Source organism: Pteropus vampyrus, unplaced genomic scaffold (genome assembly GCF_000151845.1).
Source record: "Pteropus vampyrus isolate Shadow unplaced genomic scaffold, Pvam_2.0 Scaffold40, whole genome shotgun sequence".
Classification (NCBI taxonomy): Eukaryota; Metazoa; Chordata; class Mammalia; order Chiroptera; family Pteropodidae; genus Pteropus; species Pteropus vampyrus.
The window spans coordinates 7,031,588-7,048,585 of NW_011888821.1; the positions used below are offsets into that span (position 1 = coordinate 7,031,588).

The window sequence follows — 16,998 nt, forward strand, 5'->3', positions numbered from 1 at the left end:
CCAACAACCAACTTCTCAATCTTTGTGATTGTTTCCAGCTAACAATTGTACATATAACTTAAATTAGTGATATTTTTCTCATTTAATCATAGGAATTCAACTCTACTGGCCAAAAAAAAAAAAAAAACAATTTATTTTCTCTCTGGTAGTTGCTATTCTTAATCAGTTTCAGAATTACTCTATTAAAGAAGTATTTGAGTAGCTGCTATGTGACAGGCGTTACAGCTGCAATAAACAATAGAGAAGGTTTCTGTTCTCTTGGAGTAGAGCCTGATGACCTAAAATAAGGAGTACACCTCTGGCCTTCATAGTGGGGAGAAATTTAGTACAGAATAGCCAGTATGGCCCCTTGCCTTACAAAAGACTTGGGGCTTAAACAACCGCCCAGTGTGCCACTGAGACCTGTACTTGACTCTTTTTTCATTGCTCTCTGCATATTCTTCCAGCTATCTTGCCTATCCACAGACTCAACCACTTGCTGTGTGCTGGCAGCCCTTATACCCATCGCAGATTCGAGAAGTTTCTCACTAGACTCATCCACCTAGATCTTGCACCAGCATTTCAGTCCTGACATGTCTACAACCGAATTCTTCCTCCTAGAAACTGTTTTTTTCCCCTGTGCATCCAATCTTAGAACACATAGCTATGATAAACCCAGTTATCCACGCCAGTTGACCCCAACCTCCACATACCATGAGTCATCAAAAACTGCCCATTTGTCTTCGTCAGTACTTCTCTCAGCCTCTACTAATACTTCCTTAGTTGAAGCACGTGCATCTCCTTTTTGGACGTTCTAATAGTCCCCTCACATCCATCATTCTCATGACCAAATAAGTGTTCATTCTTAAATGTTAAATGTAAATGTTTCTCTTTATATATTGTGTGTGTGGGGGGGGGGTCCTCAAGACCATCCTCACTGTCACAATTCACTAGGAGGACTCGCAGAATTCAGGGAAGCTATTATGGTTACAGAGAAAGGATACACATTAAAATCGACAAAGGAAAAAGGCACATAAGACTGAGTCCAAGATATACCAGGCTCACGCGTCCAACTGTCTTCTCCCAGTGGAGTTGCATGGACAGCACTGAATTCTTCCAGCAATTCTACAAACTGCGAGAAGTGTTGACAACCAGGAAAGCTCACCCAAGCCTTGGTGTCAAGGTTTTTTGTTTTTGTTTTTCAACTTATTTAAACTGAAAAAAAAAAAAACCAACCCAGTTCACTCATTTCTCTTACCTCTTGCAACCACCAATCTACTCTCTGTATCTATGAGCTTGGTTTTTCATTTGTTTCTCAGATTCCATATATAAGAGAAACCATATGGTACGTGTCTTTCTTTGATTTGTTTCTCTTAGCATAACACCCTTGAGGTCCACCCATGTTGTCGCAAATGGTGAGATTTCATTCTTTTTTATGGCTGAAAATATTGTATTTTATATATATATATGTATGTATGTGTGTATATATATACGTATGTGTGTGTGTGTGCGTGTGTGTGTATATATATATATATATAAAATACAATATTATGGACACACTTAACATTGTTTCCATATCTGTGCTATTGTAAATAATGCTATAATAAACATGAGGGTACATAAATCTTTTCAAATTACAGTTTTTGTTTTCTTTGGATAAATACCCAGAACTGGAATCGTTAGATCATAAGGTAATTCTACTTTTAATTGTTTTAGGAACTTCCATATTGTTTTCAATAATGGCTGCACCAATTTATGATCCCACCAACAGTGTATAAGGGTTCTCTTTTCTCTTCATCCTCGGCAACTTATTTCTTGTCTTTTTGATAACAGCCATCTAACAGGTGATATCTCATTGTGGTTTTGATTTGAATTTCCCTGATGATTAATGTTGAGCCAACATTTTCATTGACCTGTTGGCCATCTGTATATCTTCCTTGGAAAAATATCTATTCAGATCTTCTGCCCATTTTTTAATTGGATTGTTTGTTTTTTGTTTTGTGGGGTTTTTTTTGTTTTTTTGCTATTGAGTTATATGAGTTCTTTATACATTTTGGATATTAACCCATTATCAGATATATGATTTGCATTTACATTCCCCCATTCAGGAGGTTGCCTTTTCATTTTGTTGATGGTTTCTTCCACTTTGTAGAAACGTTTTAGTTTAATGTGATCCTATTTATTTTTGCTTTTGTTTCCCTTGCCTTTGGAATCAGAGCCACAAAAATATTGCTAAAATTCATTTTGAGGAGCTTACTGCCTATGTTTTCTTCTAGAAATTTTATGGTTTCAGGTCTTACATTCAAGTCTTCAATCAATTTTAAGTTTTGTGTATGGTATAAGATAGTGGTCTAGTTTCTTTTTTTGTGTGTGTTTTGTGTGTGTGTGTGTGTGTGTTTGTTTTTTGCATGTAGCTAACCATTTATTGAAGAGACTGTCCTTTCTCCATTGTCCATTCTTGGCTTCTTTGTTGTAATTTAATTGTCCATATATGTGTGGGTTTATTTGGGGGGTCTCAGTCCTATTTCATTAACCTATGTGTCTGTTTTTATGCTAATACCATACTGTTTTAATTATGATAGCTTTGTAATATAGCTTGAAATCAGAGAGTGTGATGCCTCCCGTTTTGTTCTTCTTAAGATTGCTTTGACTATTCAAGATCTTTCATGGTTCCATACAAATTTCAGAATTGCTTGTTCTATTTCTGTGAAAAATACCATTGGATTTTTGATAGAGATTGCATTGAATCTGTATATTGCTTTAGACAGTATAGACAATTTAACAATATTAATTGTTCCAATTAATGAGCATGGGATATTTTTTCATTTACTTGTGTTTTCAATTTATTTCAATAATGTCTTGTAGTTTACAATATACAAGTCTTTACTTCCTTGGTTAAATTTACTCCTAGGTATTTTTTTGGTGCAATTGTAAATGGGATTGTTTTCTTAAATTCTCTTTCTGATAGTTTTATTAAAGAAATGCAACAATTTTTACATATTTTATATCCTGCAACTTTACTGAATTTGTTTATTAGTTCTAACAGTTTTTAATGGAGTCTTTAGGATTTTCTAAATATAATATCATATCATCTGCAAATAGTAACAGTTTTACTTCTTGCCCAATTTGGATGCCTCTTCTGTCTTTTTCTTACCTAAGTGCTCTGGCTAAGACTTCCAATACTATGTCGAATAAAACTAGTGAGAGAAGACATCCTTGTCTTGCTCCTGATCGTAAAGGAAAAGCTTTCAGCTTTTCAGTGTTGAGTATGATGTTAGTTGTGGGCTTATCATATATGGCCTTTATTATGTTGAAGTATGTTCCCTCTATACTTACTTCATTGAGAGGTTTTTTTTTAAAATCAGAAATGGATGTTGAATTTTGTCAAATGTGTTTTCTGCATCTATTGAGATGATAGTATGATTTTTATTTTTCACTTTGTTAATGTGGTATATCACATGACTGGCTTGTGGATGTTGAACCATTCTTGCATCCCTGGAATAAATCCCGATTCATCATGGTGTATAATCCTCTTAATGTATTGTAGAATTCAGTTTGCAAATATTTTGTGAGGATTTTTGCATCTATATTTTGCAATATAGGGATATTGGCCTATAATTTTCTTTTTTGTGTATGGCGTTCTTATCTGGTTTTGGTATCAGGGTAATGCTGGCCTTGTAAAATGTGTTTGGCAGAGCTCTCCTCTCTTCTATTTTTTTGAAAAGTTTGAGGAGGATTGCTATTAATTCTTCTTTCAATGTTTGGTAGAATTCACTAATGAAGTCCTATGGTCCTGGACTTTTATTGGAAGGTTTTTGATTACTGATTCAATCTCTTTCATCATGACTCAGTCTGTGTAGGCTGTGTATTTGTAGAAATTCATACATTTCTTCTGGTTGTCCAATTCGTTGGTGTATAACTGTTTCTAGAAGTCTCATGATCCTTTGTATTTCCATGGTATGTTCTAACAGCTCCTCTTTCATTTCTTTACTTGAGTCTCTTTTTTCTTGATGAGGATAGCTTAAATATTTGTCAATTTTGTTTATCTCTTCAAATAACCTGCTTTTAGCTTCATTGATCTTTTCTATTGTCTTTTTAGTCTCTAGTTCATTTATTTCCTTACTTTTACTACCTTTGGGCTTCATTTGTTCTTTTTCTAGTTCCTGGAGGTGTAAAGTTAGGTTGTTTGAGACTTTTTTTATTTCTTCAGGTAGGCATTTATCCCTATGAACTTTCCTCTTTGAAACGCTTTTGCTGCATCCCATGAATTTTGGTATGTTACATTTCCATTTTTGTCTCAAGGTATTTTTTTTTCTTTTGATTTCTCTTTGACCTATTGGTCAGTAGCATGTCATTTAAGCTCCACGTATTTCTGAATTTTCCAGTTTTCTCCATGTAATTAATCTCGTTTCACACTATTATATTTGGAAAAGACGTTAGACAGGATTTCAATTCTCTTAAATTTATTAAGACCTATTTCGTGGCCTAACATATCTTGGAAAATGTTCCATGTGCACTAGAGAAGAATGTATACTCTGCTGCTTTTGGATGGAATGTTCTGGAAATATCTATTAATCCATATGGTCTAACATGTCATTTAAGGCTGATGTTTCCTTACTGATTTTCTGTCTGGATGATTTATCTATTAGGGTACTGAATTCTTCTATTATTATATTGCTGTCTATTTCTCCCTTTAGGTCTGTTAATATTTGCTGTATATATTTAAGTGCTCCTCCAGGGTTCTTATTGGAGGTCAGTCATGTAAGGAACATGACTGATCTTAGCTACTCAGTCTTCAGCTCCCTAACCAAGGTCAAATTAATATAGTATAATCAAAAGCCCCTAAGTATACAAAAATAGGCACTCACCAAAAATAACATTATTAGCATAAACTACCTGGTATGGCCCAAAGCCCAGGTATATAAAAATTTTTCTTATTAGGCAACATATTCTAAAGGCTCAAAAGTTATCTCCCAAGAGTTGTCAAGGGCCAGTCCTGATGACTTAACTTTTTAGCATACATTTCTTTCTCTTTTTCTTTCTTTCTCTTTTTCCTTTCTTTCTTTCTTCCTTCCTTTCTTTCTTCTTCTTTCCTTCCTTGCTTCCTTCTTCTTTTTTTTTTTTTTTACATAAATTAACCCATTTATTCTAGGCTAGCAATATTTCAGATTGTGGAGCTTCTACTGGTCTTTCAATTCCTTCAGTCTTCTGATGGCAGACTTTATTGTGATGGCAGAAGTGGTGTTGTAGGTCCAGATACCACCAGCTACTGTTTTCATGCAGGAACCACAGTGCCAGATCCCCACACCTCCTCTCTTCATCTTGGTTTTGCCACAGAAGGAGCCAAGTGTACTTGGCGTGCTGGCTGATTTTAATTTTCTTCACCATTTTTCCGAGGGAGGTGCCATAATGGATCCTGTATTTACCAACGATTCTGACCTTCTTGGTGCATTTAGCCATGTTGCCGCCAACTAGGTCAGAACCCACAGAGGAACCATTTCTTTAACTTAAACCTCTTGAAGATTTGTTCTGCTGTTCTCAGGATCAAACTGCAAATCATAAGTCTATTATATAAAGTTCTATATAATCTGGGCCCTTCCTCCCTCTTCAGCTTCTTCCTTTCTAGCCTCTCTCCTATTGACAGAACTCAGCTTTCATCATAGCCATACTAAATTCCTTGCCATTGCCCATATATGATTTCGCATCACTCCATGATGCCTTGACATTTACTACTATTTTGTCAAGCTAGAATATGCCTCCCACTTCTGCCTAGCATATACCAGTCATGTCTCAGAACTAAGCCCATATGTTGCTAGGAGGCCATTCCTATTTATTCCCTGTCATCTCTCCATCCATTCTCTCACATTGTCACCTGTGTCTACCTGTATAGTCATAGCAATAAAACTTTATTGCATAGATTTAATTAAACAATTGTCATCCTCTACTAGATTAAGCTGTTTGAAGGAGGGCCTGATATAGCTGATATGTCTGATTCTCAGTACGTAGGTATTTGAAAACTTTGAAGCCCTGTTCCCAGATTCCTAATCTTATGCATGTCCCACAACTCTAGACTGCATTATGAAGTTGCCCTAAACTTTAAAAGCACTATTTAAAGCATCCTAATGTGTAAAAGACATCTGTAAACTTCTTGGACATGCATGATTTTGTAGAACTTGATGAAATAAGTTTCTCATTAAGTTATAAGCTTATCGAAGGGCCTGTTTGGGGGCATTTCTCTGTACTGAGAGTTTATCGAAAAGTAAAATGAACAAGTGCAATCATCCAATGACAAATTTGAAGGATAACTGTAGGGCCTATAAGTCTTGGGGAGGAGAATACAGAGTGTTCTGATCATCCTCCTGGGGAAACTGAAATAAGAGAAGGTATGGTAGCTCACACCACAAAAGGAATGTCTACTAGAGACAGCCTTGAGTTTCCATTTCTCTGTCTTTCCATTGAACCATAGGGGTTGAAGACCTGTAACCTGGAAGTCAAAAATCAAATTTTAAGTGTTCCGGGCCTGATATCTGAGTTGTGCTTACATTCCTGAACTTACACGTATTCTGGCTTTAGAATGAGTCCACCTAAATGTCCTCAGATGAGGTCTCAAACTTTTTCCCTGGCATCTGTTCCTCAACAAAGAATATGACTTCTTCAGAAAAATGGTAAATGAGGAGATACTTCATTTCTCTACTCAGGTGGCTGTGAATTCTGGCCCTATGGGGCACAGGCCTGAAGCAGCTTAATGGACATTAGCTGTTATGCCACATCCTGTACTAAGTCTGCTAATTTAATCCTCTCAGCTGCCAAATGGGGTGGGTATCCTGTTCCTGAGTCACAAAAAGCCTATGCTATCTTGGCTTCCTGACAGATTATTTAACAGCTGATACCATCTAACACTGAGACCTTAAGAAATGTTTGTATTTAAAGCAAGTTCAGAAATGGCCACTCATATAGACACTTCATTCACATGAAGTAATTCAGATCATTACCTGGATAACCAATGATCGTGGCTCAAACTGCTGATTCTTATGTTCATAAGGATTTTATTTTCTATTGCTATGTTTATAAAGTATAAAATGACTTGCCATGTAGTGAAAATTATGTTTGAAAAAAATATACAAAGCTTACTCTTGTTTCATGTACTCCTTAGCATGCCTCAGGAAAAGAGTATATCCTAGTTTCAAAAGAAGTTCATTGGGATTTGTTCAATAAATTCATGACAGATTGCTTCCTGAAGTTGCCTAAAGCCATACAGAACGGAAGCTAGGAATGCTCTTCTCTTGAAGATCTTTCACTGAAGATATTCTAGATTATCCTAGAACATTATCTTTTTAATACTATTTCCAGGAAACCAGATAGGGTAGAACCCTAGTCTGACCAGTGATGTTCATTATGAGTACAATATGAATGTACTGAAAACAATGTCCTTCCAAACTGAGAAGTTCTTGAGTAAGCCTTTAAACTGTATTTGTAATTCCTTCTCTCTTTTTCCTGCCACCAGCAAAACCTCACCATGCCTAGGATCCTACGTGCTCTTAACTTGAACACCATGTTGCAAGAGATTCAGCATGCAGGGAAGTTCTTGATTCAGCACCATGAATTCCTCATTCTCCTTACATTAGGATATTCACTGTTCACTATTGGAATGGCTTTGTCAAGTGATGACTGGATAACTTTTATTCTTGGACTAGTTCTTCTTTGGGTACTGATACTAAACATATGAACATTATAGTACAACAATGGAGAAGGTGAGTTCAAGGCAAGCGAAGCATTACTATGTCTAACTACAGAATGAACCTCCAACCTAATGTGGACTGCAAGAGTCATGATGAGCCTATCATCCACTTTTGGGTGCAGAGCCAGGCCTCAGATGTATCTTAATATTATTAACTCTTCTTAAACCTGAAATTTTAGCCTTTAAGCTACAGCAACAAAAATTTTGCTTCTATTCAGCTTTTCTTACATCATGTTTGAGGCAGAGGGAAAATTCTTCATCTTGATAATTACAAGTTCTCTCCAAATGTAAGTAAGTGGTACGATAAAGTAATCAACAAGAGAGGCGGGTTTAGGGGGAATTTCTTCAGAGCCAGTTTACAAAACCTTTCCTGGGTTCCGGAGTCAGTGCCCTCCAGAATAAAAAAGGGCAAAATCACTGAGCCTATGTGCCTATGTAACTTTAAAACAACCCATCACTTAAAAAGTAAAAGTCAAGGGGGACTCAACTTTTATAGGCTTTGCTACTTATAGAGAGCACAAATTAGGTGGGCCCCAGAAAACATGAACAAAACCAATACAACGATCCCTGTTTATTAAACAGAAACTACTTGGGCAGTTCCTTTTGTCCATTCTCAGGATTCTGATATTGCTGATAATATGTATGTGTGCCGAGGCCTACGGTCATTGCCTTTTTCTCCCAGAGTATTTTCTCTTCTCTTACAGTCCACCCCAATGAAGAAAAGAGCAGCAGAGCCAGGACCCATTAGACCCAGATAGACATCTCGTGGTTCTCATCTGGGGCAATTTCGTTTCCTGGAGAACACTTGCTGATTTCTAAAGTCACTTTTGGTTATCACACCCTGGAGAGTGTGGTGGGAGGAGGGAGGTTCTACTGGCATTTCTGATGGGTAGAGCCCAGAGTGCTACTCAATGTCCAGTACAAAAGATAGCCCTCTCACACCAAGGAATTATCTAGGACTGTACTGATCCAAAAAATTAAAAAGAGTCTACGGCCATGCTACCCTGAATAAGCCCGATCCCGTCTGATCTCAGAAGCTAAGCAGGGTTGAGCCTGGTTAGTACTTGGATGGGAGACCACCTAAAAAGACCAGGTGCTGTAGGCATGAAAAATAAAAAAAAAAAAGGGGGGGATTGTAAGCTGACAAGGTCCTGGCAATCTGTGATGTCAACCAAGGGTTGCCTTGCCTAAAAAATAAAAAGAAAAAAAAAAAAGGAAAAAAAGGAACAAAGCTAGAAGGAACAAAAAGAACTGCAAGATGATCATTGTTCTGAAACATACTCTATTCTTATCAAAATGTGAATCATATTGGTTCTCACAGGATCACAAAACAGGATGATGGGAGGACACACTATCACTATTCCTCTATAGTAATGTGTAGCTGGGATTAAAAATAATGGACAACACTGCAATTTAATTTCACACTGTAGTTTAATAACTCACAAAAATGCTATGTCCCTGACACAAGCACAAAGTGATTAAAAAGTTATTTATTATTAAAAAGAAATGAGACTTCTTAGAGAGTAATTGTAAAGAATAAAAGGTAAAAGTCCTTCCTGACAACCCCATTCCTCACAGTGAATACCCTTAATAACCATTTGCACATTATTTTTTTCCCCAAAAGATTTCTTTTTATTCATAATGTAAAAGTTTCCTAATTAATCATTTAATACTTTATCCCAAAGTCCACTGTCTAATCCTAATGAAAATCTATCCAGCCTCTGGTACTAGCCACAAATTTGAGGGCTCACATGTAGGAATTCAGGAGTGAGAAATCTCAAATATAAAAGCCATCAGGCCTTGAAGAAGGTTTCACAGGCCTGGCCATTATTTCACAAGACACACTCCTTCTTCCCAACTTCTCTTCAGGGTTCCATATGCCCAAAAAACAAGTGGAAAAAAAAATACATATTTGATTACATATTTGATTCCACTATCTACATCATCCCATGTTCAGACAACTATCGAATCCTATTATTTCTTCCTTCATTCAAAAAATACTTTATTAAGAGACTATATGCCAAGTTCTATGCTAGGCTGTGAGAATATCAAGATAAATAAACATAGTTCTTGCCCTCAAGCATATAGCTTGCAATGTAGGGAAAGACAAGTGACCAAATAAGTAAAATAAGATTTGATTTTTAAATCTGGATGGCCATTCCACTCTTCCAAACTACTCCAAACTGAAGAATGTGAGGCCATGGTTTAAAGCAATGGTTTTTAAGTCTTTGGTTACATATTAGATTCACCTAAGAAGATTAAAAAAAATACTGATACCTGGGCCCTATCCAAGACCAATTAAATAGACTCTTTGCAGATGGGGCCCAGACATCAATCAGTTTTTGCTATAAATTCTCCAACTGTAATGTGTAGGCAGAACTAAGAATCGCTGGCTTAAAAAATGTCCCATCATTTAGTCATAGTACATTAGCAGTAGGTAAAACAAAAGAGAGATCAATGGCTCCCAACTAAAGAACATTATTAATGTAAAATAAATCTATTATTTCCAAAATTTAAACACAGGTACTGTCCCGGACAGTTAACAAGTAGTTGCTCATATTTCTTCTAGTTAATAAATTCCTTCTTGGCCAATAAATGAATAATTAAATTATTGACTTAAGGGGAAAAAACTAATCTGGTGCGAAAATAGCTTCCTCTGAGAAAATATGGTGTTAATATAATTATCTAACCAAACTTTCACCTCATATAAAAGAGCTGACATCCCATTGCTCTTTAACATGCCACTGCTGGTTGTGCTATTTGGCTTGAAAGGCTTTGATCTGTGTTCTTGTATAGGAACTATTTTTTTACTATCAAGTAAATAAAACAAGCATTTCTTTCACAAAAGTAACTTTTATGAGTACTTACTAAAAAATATTATTTGGCTAAAAAACACTGAAAAACACAGGTATAATTTCTTCTAAGCCTTGTCCAACTTGAAGAATTAATTCAATAATCTTCTTATATAGCGTTAAACCTTTAGCAGCTCTTCATAAAACTTTTGATATGGTATTCTTTTAACATTTTAAACCTTAAAAAGTTTTGCCTGTATCAGGCAAGGTAACTTGAATTTTCTTCTCATATCTGATGATAGAATTTAATTTTATTAAAGGACATTGTTTAATTTTTGGTTTGTAACAGCTATTTTAAAGTCTGCTTCAGGATCCTTCAGCAGGAATACAATGGTGAACAAGATAGATGCTGGTCCCCAACTTAGAGAGATTTCAAGCCTGTACTTTAAAGGACACACTGTAAAACTTCAGACTATAAAACCCATTGGGCTAGAGAGGACCTCAGGACCGTGTTTTTTTAAACTTGCATGTGACCCATTAATAGAAGCTCTCTCAGATGTCTCTTGTCAATTCTACCTTCTTAACAATTTTTTCGTCAGGCACTAATTCTACATCCTACTACTGATGCTTCAGTTCGTGTTCTTAACACTCCTCTCCTGAAATTACTGCATGAATCCTAATTAACTGGTATCCTTGGTGACAAGTTTGCTGTCTTCAATTTCTCTTTCATACTATCTAACAGGGCACTCTCTAAAACTGTAAATCTGATCATATCATTCCCTGGCTTAGGGCCTGTCTGTGGTTTTCCCCTATTCACAAAAGTCTAACCTCTATATCATGTCATAAACCCCTTGACAATCAAACCCCTTCTGGCCTCATCTCACCGCTTGTCTCTCCACCTCATTTCTCTAGCACTCTCCCCAAATTCAGAGGCATCCACATCAACTAAACTGGCAGTTTCCTTAATATGCCAGTATTTTCCCTCTTCTTTGCTCATACAACTGCCCTACCTTGCTGAAAGACCCATTACTCACGCGGGCCTTTCTTTCCTCAGTATATTCATGCTTAGAACTTAAAAGTTCCACTTCTCTGCACTTTACCACCAATTTGCTCCACTGTCCCTTGTATGTACTTCTATTCTAGCCCCTATAAGACAAATTTGATGCCTTGTGGCTCTCACCGTCTTAGGCTGTAAGCTGTTTCTATGCATTTGGAGTCACAGCATTCAGCACACAGTAAGTCTTAAAGCCATATCTCCTTACTTCCAGTCCACTACACTATTCTGTATTACATACTGACTTGAAATCTAATGGCCATATGACCTTGAACAAGTTGGTCTTCATAATTTCTTCAACCATAAAACACAGATAATAGAACCTAGTTCATAGGACTGTTGTGAGAATTAAATGACTATGCAAATAAAGGGATTAGAGTATAGTATCTGACACATAGAAAGCAACTCAAGTGAAGCTATTACTATTACCATAAACCTTTTAGTGATACAAGAAAATTTATCTTAGTGTATAAAGAGCTTATGGAAACTCCCAAGAACTACAAAAGATTTTATGAAGATGTAGACTGACAAATTTAGTTTAAAAAGAAGGGGTACGATCTTGGCATAGAGCCTTATATTGGGGACACTGCTTATTACTGAGAACTTCATTGTAATACAAATGGAAAACATGACTGTCCCATGCCTAAACTAAAAATAGACAAACAGAAGAGGAAACACTCTGTAAAATACAACACAGTGCTTTTCTTCTGGACAATTAACTCCTTTCTTGAAAAATCTGGTTGTTATAGTACACAAAAGATGGCCAGTGGTGAATCTTCCATTTACAGAGTTCTTCCACTGAGCCCCCAAAGTTGAAGAACTGCAATTTTACTAGACCCATAATTTTTAGACTCTAAAATTACAAAGGTTTCCTGACACTGTTAACTTGTCCTACTGTTGTTTTGTTTAAATAATAGCATGTTTGTCACAGAAAAGTATGTAATTCAAACTAATATGTACTTTCTTTAAAATGCCTACATTATATATTTTGGTGTTAAAAAACATGTTAAGTGTATACTTATCTATCGTATATTATAAACTGGTTTTTTTGATCTATGTCCTACAATGCTTCTCTAAAAAGCTGGTCATTCTAGACTAGGAATAGGTTTACATTTTTTTTAAAAAAGACATTTCACATGATGGCTGAACATTTTTAAAAGACTAGTTTTATAAAAATATATATATTCTAAAGGCAAGCTGATTCACTTTTACTGGCTCTCTTATCTCCCCAAAATCCTTGATTTTATTTTGATACCGTATGTATTTGGGGGGTGGGAGGTGAGAGGGCAGTAATTCAACAAAATCAAATATTTGCAAGTCAAAGAAATATTCAAAGATTGGAAGAATGTAAACAGAATTTGTGACCATAGAGAGGCAATATTTCATTATGATGTTTTTCTAAAATAAAAAGGTTTAAAAATATTCAAACTGATATTTTACTAGATGATGCCTAGCAGAGAGCAATGAAATCAGAGAATTAAAAAAATACTTTGCCAGTGATTTTAGATGTTGTTGTTTCATATGAAAAAAATACACCTCTTAGAGGATCACAAGAAAGCATTGGAAGCCTAAATCCTAGAATCTTTCTAGATTTAGATGAATTTATAATTTATAATGATGTTGATGTAGCTAATGATAGACAGGGATCTGTGCCTTATTTCTGTAACAGAATTTAAAAGGAATTTATATTGCTAGTAGGAAATCTCAGTAGACTTGAAATCGTTGAGAATATAAGAAAAACACTTTTCCTTACTTTTGATTGTGAAAGAGATGTAACCCATCATAAACAAATGTGTCAGATTATAAGGTATGTTCACACTGAGTACTGTCATAATAGAATAAAGATATAGTAACCTGATTGAAGTAAAAAAAGTCTTTTCCATATGAATAAGCTTAGGAAATTATCAACTGGAAAAAAAAATGATATTGACATACAGATGCTTTTGGCCAGAAAAAATGATAATGGAGCAACTATGGCAGGTGTATAAAAGGGTAGAAGCCATCATCTCCTCCCCACAAATGATTATGCCACATTTGTGCCTTGCTCTGCTCATAATTTTATGTGCAAAACTTCTGTGTCTGAATTCAAATATGATAACCATTTTAAATATTTTATAAAGAACTTAAAGAATGTTTTTGCACATTCAATGATCAGCTGGGCTATTCTTATGTCTGTTCTAAAAACCTTTTAGACACATAAGGATACCCAATGGACATCAAGACCAGATGCAATCAGGGCATTTCCACACAAATTAATATTCACCCAATACTAATATATGTAATATCAAATGAGGAAATACACTATGATGAAATCGAAAGCATCTTGGCGCAAATAGACCACACATTTTTATGCAACTTATCCATGTGGGATATTCTGAATCAAGTGTTAAAAGATCATAAAATCCTTCAATGAGAAAACCTGATAATATATAAAGCTTCATACTTATTTGAAGGCCTATCTCCTAATTACAACAAAAGAAAGTAATTTTGCAAGTATCTTGATGCATATAAAACTTCAGCAACACATGTGAATATACTCTCTGAATTAGAAAATCAAACAAAAGAAACTGGAAATGTATGAATCACTGGATTAAACTACCAGTTATTACAAGAGGCATACTTAAAAGTATTAGGATATTATAGACATTCTCATTTCACTTTTGAAATGGAAATATAAAAAAATTAAACTGTCTTCATATTTTAATTGGTGAAAAATTAATTTTCAATGAATACATCTGATTTATAACAGCCACTGACTTAGCTCTCAAATATTCTGCTGACTTGTCTAAAATTTCATGTTCAATTATTTTAAGCAGGATGCAATATCAACGATTTGCATTTTAAAAATCACCATCATGTTTTGATCCTCTAAAATTGATTCACAAATTTTGCTTAGTGTATTCTTATCTAAATTTGGAAATGGACTTCATGTATTTTTTTAATGTTGAGGTACTGTGAAAGATGTTTCAGTAAGTTTAAAGTAATTAAAAATTAAAATTATAAAACATGGCAATTCTGTTCATTTAAAAGAAGATACACTAAGAAGTGTATTTTTAAAATATTATTGATGTTTGCTTCTATTAAGGCCAGGAATGTAAAATTGTAATAAATTTTGGTTTTGGTATATTATATTTAAACTTAAAATAATGTTTTAATATATCTACTTTTCAGTATTTTTTCAACTACTTTAACATTGTAGGAAAATTAACAATTTAAAAACTAGTAAGAGTTATGTATGTACTGACATACACTTTTTCTTTCACTTCTGGATTCAGTATGACTTGGCTGGGCACTGGCCATATACCCTACTTACTTTCCTGGAAGGTCCCAACACTTCATATATTCACTTCCTGACTTGATGTATTTCCCTTTTTCTAAATTTGTAGTAGGATTTCTCTCCAGCAACAATCCTGAGTCTGTAAACAACAACAACAACAACAACAAAACTATAGCATGCTAAATTTGGAGTCATCAAATCTCTCAATAAATGGATACTTTTGTAAAATAAATCTTGCTAAAATATTATATGAGAAAGCAAAGAATAAAACTCATGGGAACAGCCCAGAAAAATGAAAGGTTTCGGTGCTTGCTAATTGAGAAATGTGTCTCTACAGAAGGCTCCACAAAGCAGTCAGAGCTACAAGAAGAAAGCTTTTAAGTCACTATTGACAGGGCACCAAGTTCGTCCCACAACCAGGAGGCACCTCTTTCAGGAGGCATGTCCTAGTACCACTAAGGTAACAAGGATTTCATGCTACCTTACATGTGTATAGGCCCATCAATGCTTACTCAATAAGAACAGTGTTCTCTCCCTCTCTTTTATATTGGTATAAAGGAGTCTTTTGCTGGCAGAATTGTTTTATTTCCCCAACCAAATGAAGGAGTCCTTCTCAACACAAATTTTCTAATAAAGTATCCCTAATGTCAAAAGAAAGCAAGCCGAGATCCTGGAGATACAACTCAAAGCTGTGTCTTTTATTATGTTAAATATTTACAGATTTTCTATTCTACTCCATATCTTCATGCTTATTTTGATATATTAAAACAGAATAAGGGTGGCTCCATAGTGTAGTGGTTAGCACATCTGTTTTACACGCAGAAGGTCCTGGGTTCGCGTTCCAGGTAGAGCCACGGACCATGCTCCAGGCTCCAGGTGCACGCCCCAGCGTGTGGGAGGAGATGCCCTGCCTTCAGAGATCCAGTTCTTAAGGGGAAACCGCAACATCCATAGGTCAGGGGTGGAAGTGGGGAGGGGATTAAAGAGGTGGGGAAAAAATAAAATAGAGTAGAAAAATATAAAAGTAAATATTTCATATGAAAATTTCTCAAGTTTCTTACCAATAGGAACTGAAGTTCCTGGGAGATGTATCATGTTCCTATACAGTGAAACTGTGTAGACTGTGGCACATTAACTAATATTCCTGAGTAGTCCACAGTGAATAAACTTAAATCTTGGGTACTGAGCCCAAAATTTCTGCTTATTCATTTTATATACCAAAAGCCATAGTTTGTTTTTGTAATATTGTTTTAAAGTACTTACTACCAAGGACAATCGACATTGTAGGAAGATGGACCGTATTTTGTGACATCAGGTACTCCTTAGCATACTTCATGGGTACCCAGGTTCAGAAGCGGTCTGATTGGTTCAAGTTCACGAACCACTGCTTCCTAAACTTGTAGAAACACCTTTAAAAAGAAATAAGTAGCTTTGCAATGCATTTTAAAAAACAAAGGACTGATACTGGGTGTTTGGGGGGTATAGAGGAACCCTCTATACTACCTTTACAACTTTCCTGTAAGTCTAAGTCTATTTTAAAAATTATTTTTTTTTAATTCCGCCTTTTTGAGGAACCAAGGGCTAGTACTTGCCTATATGACTTTTCATTTATATTATAACCTGAATAACAGCAGGTCTTAAACTTGTTTTAATTTTCCTACGCTCTAGTCTCCTTTGAAATGAGCTCATTTTTGGGCTACTGTAGTTTTTAGGCTTCGATTTTTCCATTTTTGACAGTTTTCCTATCTTACTATGTTGGGAATAGTGGGGAAAGTAATCGTTTTAAGTATTACCCAGGGTCTGGGGGACAAACTGGTCAACGAAAGTGATAACGGTCTAAGGGAAGAAACTGGACAGGTAAAAACCCTCATAGAATTCGCCTCCAGCTCGGCTATTAAGTAGAAGTATGTGAGGATCCACTCATTGCTGGGCAAATAGATAAAAATTGGAATTAACATCTTCTAACGACAGACCCTAATCTAGCCACTTATTCACCGAAACAAAGGAAAACCATTAACTCCTGAGAGTGGCAGCACCCGAGGGCTAGCGGTACTCCAGGCTCACAGGGAAATTACTAGAAGAGGGTCCTTGCCCTGGGCTCTCCTCAGGATCTCGCACTCCTCGTGGAAGGCCGTGGTGCGGGCAGAAGAACGTTGCC

At 35.7% G+C, this 16,998-nt stretch overlaps 1 long non-coding RNA gene and 2 pseudogenes across 1 annotated transcript; 1 reads left to right on the forward strand and 2 right to left on the reverse strand.

Moving 5' to 3' along the window:
• Positions 1-5,091: 5,091 nt before the first annotated feature.
• On the reverse strand, positions 5,092-5,455 carry LOC105290941 (annotated as a pseudogene).
• Positions 5,456-8,703: 3,248 nt separating this feature from the next.
• Positions 8,704-8,822, forward strand: LOC111738590 (annotated as a pseudogene).
• Positions 8,823-15,517: 6,695 nt separating this feature from the next.
• Positions 15,518-16,998, reverse strand: LOC105290942. Its single transcript, XR_895794.2, has 3 exons — positions 16,905-16,998; positions 16,104-16,249; positions 15,518-15,767 (listed from the first exon to the last, which is right to left on the reverse strand). It is a non-coding gene; the product is annotated as an uncharacterized LOC105290942 (long non-coding RNA).